The 15,107-nt window shown below is 40.1% G+C and overlaps 1 pseudogene; it reads left to right on the forward strand.

Moving 5' to 3' along the window:
• The first annotated feature begins 1,105 nt into the window (after positions 1-1,105).
• On the forward strand, positions 1,106-3,716 carry LOC121801340 (annotated as a pseudogene).
• Positions 3,717-15,107: the final 11,391 nt, after the last annotated feature.

Raw genomic sequence — 15,107 nt, forward strand, 5'->3', positions numbered from 1 at the left:
ACCACATAATATGAATGCATGATATACACATTGCCAATATAATTATTATGCTACACCCAAGCATTAAAATTTGCGCACACACATAAATAATGGGCGGGTCCTAATTCTTGAAAAGTAATAATAATTGATACAATACATTAACTTGCACCATATAATAATCAATTCTTTTACCTACGGAATCTAAATGATTCATTTTATTCGTTATTTATTACATTATCAACAAGGCAAAAAAAACAGAGCTACTATAAGCTCATAAATTATTGCGTGGCCGTATGATCACATAATAAATCAATGGTACAATAATTCGACATTCTTTCGTTATATCTATCTACATTTCGATGTGGATTTTTGGATCTTTTAATGTGGTTAGAAGTTGAAGTTGAAAGTTGATTAAGAATCAGGCATAATTATAGAACTAATTATTGAATTCTGAAATTTGAGGCAATGTACTGGCAATTCAATTAATAATTGTCTGTTAATCCGCAAGATCAGGGGGTTAATTGTTGGGGATTAATCCGCAAATAACTAAATATTGATTCAATTATTTAATTCAATCTACACAAATAACCCTAATCGTGTTTACTGACTCTAATTCAGTACCAAATGGATATATTTATATCATACAAAATATCAAAATAGAGGAGAAATGTAAAAAATGAAGGAGATCATCTATTACATTTGGTGCTACATCTCCTACTACATATATCCAGAGATTATTAACACAATGATAATCCATGTTTTATTTGAAGAAAACTACTCCTAAAATACACTCCTTCGTATTTGTTTACACAAAGGCATGGAGAAATATCCAATCAGTAAATAACATAAGGTGGTATATAGAAATGCCAAAATTTATCTTTTATATATATAGTATGAGGCAGAGTTTGAAATGTCTGGTAAATTTTGAGAAAATTAACAACACTGCATGGTGATGAAATTTAATAAATCCACAATTAATTCCACCATTGCATGTGAATTCCGAAACAGATTTACATTGTTGAGTCAAAATCATATATAGTGGCCTAACTTCAAATTAATACTACTAGATGTATATTCTCATTCTATAATTTCCAAACATAGAACTAAAAATACGGATTGTGTAGCTAATTAAATAAAAATCGATTTGATATAGGTTAGGAATTTTCAGAGGTTATTAATATTTCGTAGGCCATAGACTGTAGAGTAGCTAATTACCCCTGTCTCTGTCTTCGTCTCTCTCTCTCCAATTTAAGAGAGAGAGAGAGAGAATCTGATGCCAGCGATGAAGTAGAAGGCTGAAAGCTTTCTGTGTAGCTGACATTTGTTGTTAAACTCCTATCCTCCTCTTCTCTCTCTTCTTCATTTCATTTCATTTCTCTCAGATTTGCAAATTCCTCCCTCTCCATACGAGGAGGGTAAATCCTCATTAAAATGCGACTACTTTTTCACCCATATATAACCCACCCAAATCCTCACCGTTAATTCTTCCAATTCACCAATGGCTGTTGCATCTCCATCTCCCGCCACCGCCGCTGCCGAGAAGAAACACTGGTGGCTCACCAATAGAAAGGTACACATATTACATACGCCTTCATCAATTTCTCCTCTCCGCTACATTTTTTGGTATTTGATTTCGGAAATACTAATGCAGATGGTGGAGAGATACGTGAGGGAAGCCAGGATGCTGATCGCCACGCAGGAGCAGAGCGAGATCGCGGCGGCGCTCCGCCTCCTCGATGCGGCGCTTGCGGTGGCGCCGCGCATGGAGGTTGCGCTCGAGCTGAAGGCGCGGAGCCTGCTCTACCTCCGCCGCTTTAAGGAGGTGGCCGACATGCTCCAGGAATACATTCCTAGCCTCAAAATGGTGATCTCTGAAGACACATCGACCACCGGTTCATCCGATAACTCGTCGACTCAGTTGTCGAGGGAACGAGTCACGCTCCTTTCCTCCGGCGGCGCCTCCGAGCCGGCGTGTACGTGCTTCTCTGTTTCCGATTTGAAGAAGAAAGTTATTTCCGGTTTGTTTAAGAACGTGGAGGAAGCTGGCCACTGGAGGTATCAATTCATAATTGCATTTTGTATTTTTTTTATGAATCGATAATATAAAATAATACTGCTCCGTTATGAAAGGTTGATACAGTAATAGCTTCTAGATCACGCGAAACCACTGGCCGCCATTAATTAAATCTCACCAAATACACTGATCAGATGCAATAATTTATTCAAAAACCGAGTTGGTTGAGTTACAGGTTGACTCAATTTTTGATGCATTTCATCGAACAGGTACTCGGTGTTAGGCCAAGCATGCTGCCACCTAGGTTTAATGGAGGACGCATTGGTGCTCCTCCAGACCGGAAAACGCCTCGCCACGGCCGCGTTCCGCCGCGAGAGCATTTCTCTTTCCGACGACATCTTCTCCTCCATCAAGCACCCCTTCTCCGGCGAGAATCACCAGCCGGAAAGGCCTCCGAAGACCGAATTCGAGAGCATCTCGCACCTCCTCTGCCACATCAAGCTCCTCATCCGCCGCAAGACGGCCGCGATCGCCGCCTTCGACGCAGGGCTCTACTCCGAAGCCGTTAGACACTTCACGAAAATCCTTGACTGCCGCCGAGGCGCGCCGCAGGGGTTTCTGTCAGAGTGCTACGTCCACCGCGCCTCGGCCTTCCGATCGGCCGGACGAATCGCAGAGGCCATCGCCGATTGCAACAGAGCCCTAGCGCTGGAGACGTCTTGCATTGAGGCGCTGGCCATTAGAGCAGCATTGTTCGAATCGATTAGGTGCTTGCCGGATAGCCTCCACGATCTGGAGCATTTGAAATTGTTGTACAATTCGATTTTGTGTGACCGGAAATTGCCGGGGCCTGCTTGGAAGCGGCAGAAGGTTCAGTACAGAGAAATTCCAGGGAAATTGTGCTCGTTGGCTGCTAAAATCCAGCAGCTGAAGCAGAGGCTCGCCGGAGGAGAGAACGGAAATGTGGATTATTACGCGTTGATGGGATTGAGGAGAGGTTGCTCGAGATCGGAATTGGAAAGAGCTCATTTGCTGCTGATGCTGAGACACAAGCCGGAGAAATCATGTAATTTCATGGAGAAATGCGAATTCGCGGATGAGAAAGATGTGGATTCAGTGAGAGATGGGGCGAAAATGTCTGCATTGCTGCTTTACAGAATGATTCAGAGGGGTTATACTAGTTTAGTGGCAACGATTTTGGAGGATGAGGCGCAACGAAAGAAGGCGGTGGAACCTGTTCCGGTAGCTATAGGGGGGATGTTTGTGGCGGGAATAATATGGTAGCGACGACAGCATTTCAAGGTGTGTTTTGCCGGGATTTGGCGACGGTTGGAAATCTACTTTCGCAAACCGGGTTCGGTAATTGTATCCCGGTAAAATACGAGGCACTCAGTTGTTAATCAATGTGCATTGAGCACAGCCAAAACAGAATTAAAAGTCTATGCAGGACTACGTGGCAGTGGCAATGTGTTCGGACCACTGGATTTTTATTCGGAAGCAAAGATACCATGCTAGGTGATCTGTGAACAGACTATGCTAGGTGATCTCATCCAGGGGGGGGGAAGTTTTGCTACTAGCTTGTACTATGTCGTTAGATCATTTATTTATTACAATTGTGATTGCATAACAATATAATTTTGGTGTATGTATAGATGATATTATGTGAATGATGATAGAGGTAAGGTGATATGAGATGAGATGAATTTGTTGATTAGGTCTAAAATTAGTTGCATGTCGTTGTCAGTGAACATGACACGCAATTTTATAAACCTCAAAAAATGGGAGGTGGGGAATTAATGAAAGGAGTAGAGGATGGGTGAGCCATTATTACTGTTGCCAAGTGCCAGACTACACAATCATCACTGGTTTTGCATGACAGCTTTTATTTATTACTCTAACAATATCTCCTCAAAAAATAATTTCAGATTACAACGTCAACAAATTGCCAATTGCGAGCATTTGCAACGGTGGTGGACGTCCGTTCGTACCAGTGGCACGAAAGATGTCGTCTGCCGCTGCACCTTCGCCGCTGGCACGGCGCTGCTCAATGCATCGAGCACGTCCGTGCCAGCGAGCAGATGACGGGCCGGACGTGATTGGGCAAGGCATTTGAATTTTTTTTTAAAAAATCGGTTTTTAATTAAAAAAAATTGATTAAAAATAAAAAAAATATTTTCCCACTTCTCAAAAAAAATATATCCGTTTTCTACCCACTTTTAATTTTTTTCCCCCAAAAATACACATTTTCATCGATAAATACCCCCACTTTCACACCCAAAAATTCACGCCACACTACATAATTCTCATCTACATTCTCTCATTTCCATTCTCATCTACATTATCTCATCTCCATTCTCAATCTTTCTTCCACTCATACAACTTAACAATGTCCGGCCAAGGCGATCACCCTCCAGGCTCCCACGGTTGGAACCCCGATTGGTTCGGTTTACAACCGTTTCCTAGTCCAGAAATGGAATATTTGGCCCCTCCTCAAACCCAAAGTTCGGGCGTTCCAGGTGGCTACCGGCCTTACCCGATCAACGACCAAGATGCCCCCGAAGGGCTATACGGGTGGACACCCGAACCTAGAGCGAGGTCGACCGCCCTCTCCCAAACTCCGACTCTTCCTACTCGCGGTGTCCGCACATCGTACACTCCGGCGGATATGGAGCAATTGTTCAAGGCGTTCTTGTCAATCTCCGAAGATCCGGAGATTGGCACGAACCAATCCGGTGATCACTTTTGGTGGCGCATTTGTCGCCGGTACAATGAAAACCGGCCGGATGGAACAATCGAGCGCAACCAGAGTATGGTGCGCAACGCCATCTATAGAGCCAACGAAGAAATCCTAAAGTTCCAGGGGTATTACCTCCAGGAAGAGCGGTCAGCGGGGAGCGACCGGAGCGAGGTCGACATCACCAGTTCCGCCATGTCGACCTACCAATTCATGAACTACAAGGCGTTCAAGTACCTCAACATTTGGCAGGAGACGCGGTCGCATCCGAAGTATAGGGGAGGCGTAACATCCTCCTCTAGCGGCTCCTCCAAACGGTCAAGGTCGATATCCCTATCCAACGCCGGCTCCGAAGACGTGGTTAGCCAACTCGCCGGAGTTAACTTGGGTAGCCCCGACGCCAGCCCGAGCGGTTCCCAACACCGACCGCAAGGAAGGAAGAAGGCGGCGGCCAACCGCCGTCGCGCCGCAACTCCATTCGGCGATGCTCCCGAACCCGCTCCCGTTCCCGTGCCCTATGCGCCACCTCCACCCCCACCAACTCGTTGTGGGCGATTTTGGCCAAACTCAATATGGCCGATAGGTCAACTATGACCCCCTCGTAACTTCGATCGCACGAGGCCATGATATTAGGCCTCCAAAAATAATTGGGGGTAGTGCCACCGGATGAATAGTCTTCCACGAGGATATTTTTAGCTTTAATTGTGTAATTTTTAGCTTTTAGTATTTTCATTATGTAATTTTTAATTTTTAGGATTTTAATTATGTAATTTTTAATTTTTAGGATTTTAATTATGTCTTTTTTATTTTATTTGTAATTTGCAATATTATTTCGGTTTTTTTAATGAATTTTAATATTATGGAAATATTTTTATTTAAATTGAATAATAGAATGGTGGGACCTTTGTGCTCGTCTTTGCAGAAGAGCACGGCTGTGGGTGTTGTGCTCTTGCCTAAAAGCAGGCAGAAATAGTGGCGCCGGGCCCACAACCGTACTCGTTGGCAAGAGCACGGTTGTGGGTGCTCTGATGATTTTGGTGTCTCAAATGCTTTCCAAGAATGATTTGTAGTGTGTGTAACATAAATTACTACTTCAATCATATAATTATATGAAATCTAATGTGTTTACTTAGTTCTAGAATCACAGTTAAATTCATTACCATCAAAATTTCATAATTTTGCTATTGAATTACGGAAAAGTGCACATTAATTACACAAAATTATTTTTTGGACTTTCTTGTTGTGACAAGCTAATTATATTGTCCATATTCAAGCTAGGCAACCACCTTCATAAAAATGCTTTTCGCTTTTTTAAAGTGAACTGGTAAAAATATCTAGACTAAAGTCTGTTTTTTGTCCTTAACATATAGCGATTTTTTGATTTTTGTCCAAAATATTATCTTTTGAATTATTCGGTCCCTCACAAATAAAAAGGGTCACATTTGGTCCATTTTGGACGGAACCGTCAAATTTTTGACGGTTTTAATTACCGGGTCACAAATCCGTCACTAATTGGGAGAAATTGATCCGTCACTAATCCGTCACTAATCCGCTAAATCTGCTATTATTCCTAGCAATGCAATAATTCAAAGAACTCATACATCAAACATTCACCCCTTCACACAAAACCAAGAATCAAACGCTTACGATGAAAATCCACCGGTGTAAGGCCGAGAGCTGCCATTGACAAACAACAACAGAGTTAGGAACCCTCTAATCTCGATGCTGGAAGCCGCCTTCGAGTACCTGTCGCCATAAATCTTGGCCAGCAAAATCCGACTCCCTAAACCCTTGAGCACATTCGCAGCCTCAGCAAACCTCGGCATCAATTCAGCACTTCTGCCGCACCACGGCGCGTACCCCAACACCAGCACATACTCATTCTCCTCAATTGCCCTCTTCGTGGTGTCACCGTTGAGCTCAAGAACCACTCTCTGAGCTCTGCTCAGCACATCCGTTTTCTTTCTCTTCGTCGATTGCGATGAGCTCATCAATGTCGCCCAGATCATCATAAGCATCTTCGATTTCTCTCACAATTTTAAAATAGCTAATTATATCATATTTTTTTATTTTTCTTTAATCTTCCTGTTGATTGAAATGGGAGGAAATTCCTGAAGCAGCACTTCACAAACCTTCAAATCGACTATTTGTTGAAGACTCGGGTGGATTGCCCGCTCCATTTCTGCATCCGGAGTTGGGTGGGGTTGAATATATTCAAAGAAATAAAATTAGTGACGAATTAGTGACGGATTTGTGACCCGGTAATTAAAACAGTCAAAAATTTGACGGTTCCGTCCAAAATGGACCAAATGTGACCCGTTTTTATTTGTGAGGGACCGAATAATTCAAAAGATAATATTTTGAACCAAAATAAAAAAATCGCTATATGTTAAGGACCAAAAAGGGACTTTAGTCAAATATCTATAACCAAAGTCAAACTAATATTTATGCATGTGTCCAAATTAAATTACAACTAGATTTTTCTATGGAATTTTATTATGAGTAACTATTTCTTAGTTTGTGGTTGTCCACTAGATCGTTAGAATAGCCAACGTTAGGTTTGGTTTCCGCAAAGCAAGTGACCATTTGGTCATTAATTACACTTTTTTCTACAACATTTCTAATATATTTCATCATTATTTAATTACAGAATTACTAATGTGTAAGATTCATGCACCCAACAAATATAAACAGTTGAAAGACTCCTATCTTAATAAATTTAGGGTTTACAAGCTTGTTATTTGTATTTAAGGGTAAGCAACTCTTTCATTATTTGGTAGCATTTAATCATTTCCCATACCAAAAAATGGCCAATTACTTTTACGAAGTTCACTCCTTTTTTAATCTTTGCCTTTTCTGTTTGTTACATTTTAATTTTAATCTTGCATGTCTTTTTTATCTAGTCTCAATCATTAAGGTGGCGTTCTGTTGTTATGACTAATATCATGAGACTATTCATCTAGGATTAAGTTGTGAGATTATTTTAGTTGGAGAGGGGAGGCTATGTCTAATTATCATGAGACTATCCATCTAGGATTAAGTTGAAGGATTCAATCTTATGAACCAAACATGATACATATTTAATCATGAGATTTAATCTTGCCAACCGAACACCCCTAAATAGATATAGATAGTAATTGGAGTAGATAACTTGATTTAAAAGACGAGAATGTGAAATCTCAATAATCTTGAGAGTTGAGACCTTCATAAATGGAGTTATTTTGGTTTTTCTAATGAAATTTGAAAGGAGAATTAAATGCGTAATAGCAGTACATGTTGAAGTGGGAAACCTGCATTAATTACAATTGAACAAACCTGTAGCTAGATTCTTATATTAAAAAACGGAAAAAGAATAATTTATGTTTCTAAGTATAAGAGCATCCGCAGCGGTGGCGGTTGGCGCCACCGCCGTCCGTGCCAGCGGCAAGGCGAAGAACCGCCGCCGCTGCAACCGCGCCGCTGGCACGGCGCTGCTCGATGTATCGAGCACGTCCGTGCCAGCGGACGCACACGTGTCACTCTCCCATTCGCCAACGGCATAGCCGTTGGTTTCAAACAATTTTTTATTTTTTTTTAAAAAAATCGGTTTTTTATTAAAAAAACCGATAAAAAATAAAAAAAAAAAAATTTCACTTCCCCAAAAAATTATATCCGTTTATAACCGTTTTTCCCCACTTTTTAATGTTTTTTTTATTTTTTTTACCCCAAAAATACACACTTTCATCTATAAATACCCTCAATTTCACTCCCAAAAATTCACACTTTCACTACACAATTCTCATCATCATTCTCTCATCTCCATTCTCATCTTCAATCTCTCATATCCATTTTCATCTTCCTCTCACACCCTACAACACCACTATGTCCGGTAACGACGACAACCCAAGCGGCTCTCACGGTTGGAACCCCGAATGGTTCGGTTCGCAACCGTTTCCTAGTCCGGAAACGGAATATTCGGCCCCTCCTCTCACCCAAGATTCGGGCGTTCCGAGTGGCTACCGGCCATACCCAATCGACGATCAAGGTGCCTCCGATGGGCGCTACGGGTGGACACCGGAGCCTAGGCCTCGCGCCCCTTCCCAAATGCCGAATCCTCCATCTCGCGCCGGTGTCCGCACACCGTACTCACCGGCGGAGATGGAAAGATTGTTCAAGGCGTACTTGGAAATCTCCGAAGATGCGGTGGTTGGAACGAACCAATCCGGCGATCACTTTTGGTGGCGCGTCTCTAGCCGGTACAATGCACACCGGCCGCCGGGAACGATCGAGCGCAACGAGAGTATGGTGCGCAACTGCATCGGCCGAGCCAACGAAGAAATTGGCAAGTTCAACGGCTATTTCATCCAGGAGTCCCGGAATGCCGGGAGCGGCCAAAGCGAGGTCGACATCATCACCGCCTCGCTGAGCACCTACCAATCCATGAACGGTAAGTCGTTCAAATATCTTAACGTTTGGCAGGAGACGCGGACGCACCCGAAGTATAAGGGAGGCATAACATCCTCCTCTAGCGGCTCCTCCAAACGCTCACGGTCGGTAGCACTATCCGACTCCGGCTCGGAAGAAGTGGCTAGCCAACTCACCGGAGCTAACTTGGGTAGCCCCGATGCCGGACCAAGCGGTTCCCGACGCCGACCGCAAGGTAGGAAGAAGGCGGCGGCCGAACGACGTCGCGCCGCGACTCCATCTGCCCCTGCTCCCGAACCCGCACCCTATGTTCCACCTCCACCCCCGAACAACTCGTTGTGGGCCCTTTTGGCCCAACTCAATATGGCCGATAGGTCAACTATGACCCCCACGCAACTTCAAACGCACGAGTCCATGATATTGGGTCTCCAAAAACAATTGGGGTTGGTGCCGCCGGATGCGTAGTCTTCCTCGGGTTATATTAGCCAATAATTATGTAATTTTTAATTTTTAGGAGTTTAATTATGTAATTTTTAATTTTTAGTATTTTAATTATGTAATTTTTAATTTTTAGGATTTTAATTATGTCTTTTTATTTTATTTGTAATTTGTAATTTTTATTGTGGTTTTTTTAATGAATTTTAGTATTATGAAAATGTTGTTGTGTAATTGAATTTTATATTAATTGTGCTCGTCCTTGCGGAAGAGCACAGTTGTGGGTGTTGTGCTCTTGCCAGAGAGCAGGCATGAATAGTACCGCCCGGGCCCACAACCGTGCCGCTGGCAAGAGCACGGTTGTGGATGCTCTAACACCTTAAAACATTAATTCTAAGTGTCTCAAGGGAACATAAGTGGAAGCATCTTAGCTAGACAAAAGCTTAAAATAATTTGTCGGGACACTCTCTTTTGCTTTCTAAGTTATGGTTATTTTTAAAAAAAATTCAACGCAAGTAGTTACGTCTATATTTCTGTGTTCTTAACAGATTAGATTTTTTTAGTGTTATCACCACTAAATTCATGAACCAATTGAAACAAAATTATCATAAGTGCATTTTGTTTTACAGGGTTTTGATCCATACAAAATCATTCTTAATACAAAAATGCAGAACCAAGCATACAAAAGTCATTTTTTGGTCATTGTAAGCTTATTTTTACGTCATTATAGTAAGGATGACATGAAATGATCTTAACACGACCTCAAATCCAAAGTTTATAATATGACCTAAAACTGCTTTACAATGACCCTCCGTGTTTTTGTTTAATTATTGACCATTGGATTGTCAAATCTCATGGTCAGGATTTGGTCTGGATTTTGTATTGAGATCAAGTTTTGTATTGATCATTTTCCTTGTTTTACATATATATATATATATATATATATATATATATATATATATATATAGGGTTGTATTCAAATCCTTTTCCTAATTTTCCTCCTTTTTCCTTCTTCATCTCAACCGTTTATTTTGATCATCCAAAGGCCCAAAATATTCAGCCTAAATATTACATTTTAATCCAATTTTAATCGTGGAAGGGCATAATAGTGAAACAATATCTTGGTGGTTATGGAAATTTCCATGAAATCCTCAATAGAAGATCTTCCGTTTTTTCATTTTTTTCACGCGTGCAGACGCAATTTTTTCAGTCTTTCATCTTTTCAATTATTATTTTAGTATTTGGGACGTTGCAATTGTCGTCTCTCGGCTGCTGGATCCTCGGTTTTTCTGTCTTGTCACGCCGGCGTTGTTGCAATCGTTTTTTTGTCATTAATGGACGAAGGTAATTCATTTGTTGCCGACGGTGTAGAGATCTTTGTTCTCTCAAAAATGGAAGAAGGTAATTAAGCGCCGCGTTCGTTTATTTTTGTATCGATTGTGTTAATAACAATAAAGATCAGTCCGAATAGTCGGTTGTTGGTGAGCAAGTTCGATTAGTCTAATTTAATTGGATATTGTAAATGTGGAATTAATGTATTCACGTTTGTTTGTAGGTTTATGAATCCAATAGTATATGGAGATTATCCAGGAATAATGCGTTCCATTGTAAAAAATCAGTTGCCAAAATTTACAGAGGAGGAAAGCTTAATGTTAAAAGGGTCATTTGAGTTCATAGGATTAAACTATTATACAGGAAATTATGCAGCACATGTCTGCACTAGTTATTGCCTATATAATGCTCAATATGTGAACCTCAATGCATACGAATAAGATGCGCCGTGTTTCGTTATTTGGCACACGGTTATTGTTTATCCTAAGGGTTTAATTAGTTGAGGGGGTTGGGTTTAGTAGCTACGTCTAAAAAAACGGCTACATATAATGCACCAAATGAGTATGCATAATGACATCTACTGTCTGTATAATGCATAAAACGTTGGAGGACGTAATGAAGGACCTCGAGTATGCATCAATCGTTTAGGTTTTTGATGTGCCGTGTTTAGATGTTTGGAAGTCGTTACTTGTTTACCCCAAAGGTTTAATAAGCATAGGGGCGAGGGTATAGTACTTACATATATAAATCACATTTTTTTGTAATTAAAATTTTTTACCGAATAAAGTTATGAAAAGGTGCACGGTTACATATAATGCATCAACTGAAAGTGCATAATGAAATTTATTGTCTGTATAATGCATAATACGTTGGAGGAATTAATGATGGACCGCGAGTATGCCTCATGAATTTAGTGTTTTGATGTGCCGTGTTTAGATGTTTGGAACACGTTACTTGTTTACCCCAATGGTTTAATAAGCATAGGGGCTAGGGTATAGTACTTACATATATATATAACGTTTTTTTGTAATTAAAATTTTTTACCGAATAAAGGTATGAAAAGGTGCACGGTTACATATAATGCACCAACTGAAAGTGCATAATGAAATTTATTGTCTGTATAATGCATAATACGTTGGAGGAATTAATGATGGACCGCGAGTATGCCTCATGAATTTAGTGTTTTGATGTGCCGTGTTTAGATGTTTGGAACACGTTACTTGTTTACACCAAAGGTTTAATAAGCATAGGGGCTAGGGTATAGTACTTACATATAAAAATAATGTTTTTTTTGTAATTAAATTTTTTTACCGAATAAAGGTATGAAAAGGTGCACGGTTACATATAATGCACCAACTGAAAGTGCATAATGAAATTTATTGTCTGTATAATGCATAATACGTTGGAGGAATTAATGATGGACCGCGAGTATGCCTCATGAATTAATGATGGACCGCGCAGTTGGCTTTGATACTCGCAAACAAGCGATGAGGAAGGTCGATGATGTCACAACATGGTATCTCGTAGTATGCAATAGGAAAGGAAGGAAGAGGTGGACGAAGATGACCAGTTGAATGCCCGGTCTGGTTTCAGTATCAAGCGGAGGAAGTCGGACGAAGATGCCCAGTTGAATACATATAATGCATCAAATGAGTATGCATAATGATATCTACTGTTTGTATAATGCATAAAACGTTGGAGGACGTAATGAAGGACCTCGAGTATGCCTCATTCATTTAGGTTTTTGATGTGCCGTGTTTAGATGTTTGGAACACGTTACTTGTTTACCCCAAGGGTTTAATAAGCATATGGGCTTGGGTATAGTACTTACATATATAAATCACATTTTTTGTAATTAAAATTTTTTACCGAATAAAGTTATGAATTTTTTTTACGGGGGCTAGGGTGTAGTATGTTTTAAGTCTAAAAAATGTTGTCCAAATACACGAGCTGCAGTAATTCATTTCGGGTTGCACATGCATAGCGCGTAGGTATTTTTTAAAACAGACATACATAATGTACATTTTAGTGTAGTATAATGCGTAGTTTAGTTTCTATAATGCATTATTTGTAATATGGAATGAATATTTATCCTGACCCGTTTAATTTAAGTTGTGTCGTGTTTCGATATTTGGCGCACGTTTCTTGTTTTCCCTAGGGGTTTAACAAGCCTAGGGGCTAGGGTCTAGTTTGTACGACAGCAACCACGTGATGCATAAAACATGATAAATAATGCATTCAAATAGCCAAATAATATACATAATCACTCAAGTAATGAACATACAAATATTGCATTCATTCTTAAACTCATGTACAACAGCAGTCTAATGATGCATAAAACATGTTAAGTAATGCATAGAATTAGCTAAATAATGTACAAATATTGCATTCACTCTTAGACAGACACATAATGCAAAATAATTAGCAAACAATGCATCCCAAAACACCAATAATGTAAAATTTTAATTGCCTGATAGCACTTTAATGATTAATTGATTTGATCTCCAATGTAAAAAAGAAAATATAAAACTAAAAACACACGGCTTATAATGATAAAAACAACAACTCACCCATATATTCAATAAATCTACCAATGCCTAATACAGTGCAAATACCGACAACTAGTTAATCTCCATGGTAAAAAAACACCTAAAAAATTAAAACCAACCGCCTGATAATAACAAGCGCAGAAATTCACCCGTATACACAAAAATTATCATAATGCATACTATATCACTCAATCTATCAATTAACCCATGAACCTCCAACACCCTAGCCGAAACTTTCACTCGCTCCAGCCCATAATTCTCGACCCACCGTTCGAAGTTGAACTTGACAGGTGTCTCTCTCCAATACCGTGTGGCTTTAGACTGGTTTGCGGCACCTATGGTGTTATGCGCACAGGTAAGGAGTCCTTGCAAACTTGATTCTAAACATCTCTAAGTTTTTTTTCCTTTTGCGCTCAGGCCACAATCACAATCCTTCTCCTTCTCCCCGAAGTACGTCTCCATATGGCGCATGACGTACACCCCCGTCTCCATTGTTACTACGTTGTTCCTCCATGGCATTGTCACCACATGGGTACTGCAGCGTTGTACGAGCCATGCCATTTTCGGTTGTTTGCACTTGGTAAGTGCATCGGCCGTGAATTTTTCCTACAACAAATAGTAAAGGTTTGTAAGCAATCAATATAATGTTAATTTTGTTTAATACGATGCAACAAATCCGAGTAACCGCAGTACGTACCAGAAGTAGAGGGTGTGTGGCCATACTTGGCGCTGAAGGATACGTGAGGTTCTACCAAGTTGTGGTCTATTATATTCATTTTGCCATCTGGGATATCGACATAATGCACTGCATAAATCCGAAGGTGTTCGTCTGCAGTAGAGACGATCGGTCTTTCTTCCCTTGACTTGTGTCTGTTCTACATCACCTGCTGAGGTACTAGGGGCAGCCGCTGCCAACCTATCCCTCAGCTTATGTGCCAACGCTACAGGTATTAAATCATCAACCGCATCGTCGAGTTCAGCTCTTACCCGCTTCTCTGAAAGTGCACAAACACAGAAGAATACATTATGGCTAAAGATATGTACATAGTAAGGTTTACATGTTAATGCAAACAACTTAATTAATCAGATCACATGCATAATAGCATACCACATTCGCATAATGCATTAAACATCACTGATAATGCACTAAAATATTACTGATAATGCATATCAGATTACTGATAATGCATTGTAGTAATTACTAATAATGCACTAAAATATTACTGATAATGCATAACACATTGGCTTACTGAATAAGATCACATGAATGATTGCATAACACATTCGCTTAATGCATTAAACATCACTCATAATGCACTAAAATATTACTGCTAATGCATAACAGACTACTGATAATTCATTGTAGTAATGTTAACATGTTAATGCAAACAACGTAATTATTCAGATCACATGCATGATTGCATAACACATTCGCATAATGCATTAACATCACTTATAATGCACTAAAATATTACTGATAATGCATATCAGAGTACTGATAATGCATTGTTACATAATGGAAATACACACCTTTTCAAAATCCATCTCTACTGCATATTTTATTAAACATATTGCATTAAAAAAAGATCCTGCCTGAGAATATTTAACACTCCCAAGTAGCCTCTGTAATGCAAATTTCAGTAAATATAATGCATAAAAT

This window comes from Salvia splendens, chromosome 4 (genome assembly GCF_004379255.2).
Source record: "Salvia splendens isolate huo1 chromosome 4, SspV2, whole genome shotgun sequence".
NCBI lineage: Eukaryota > Viridiplantae > Streptophyta > Magnoliopsida > Lamiales > Lamiaceae > Salvia > Salvia splendens.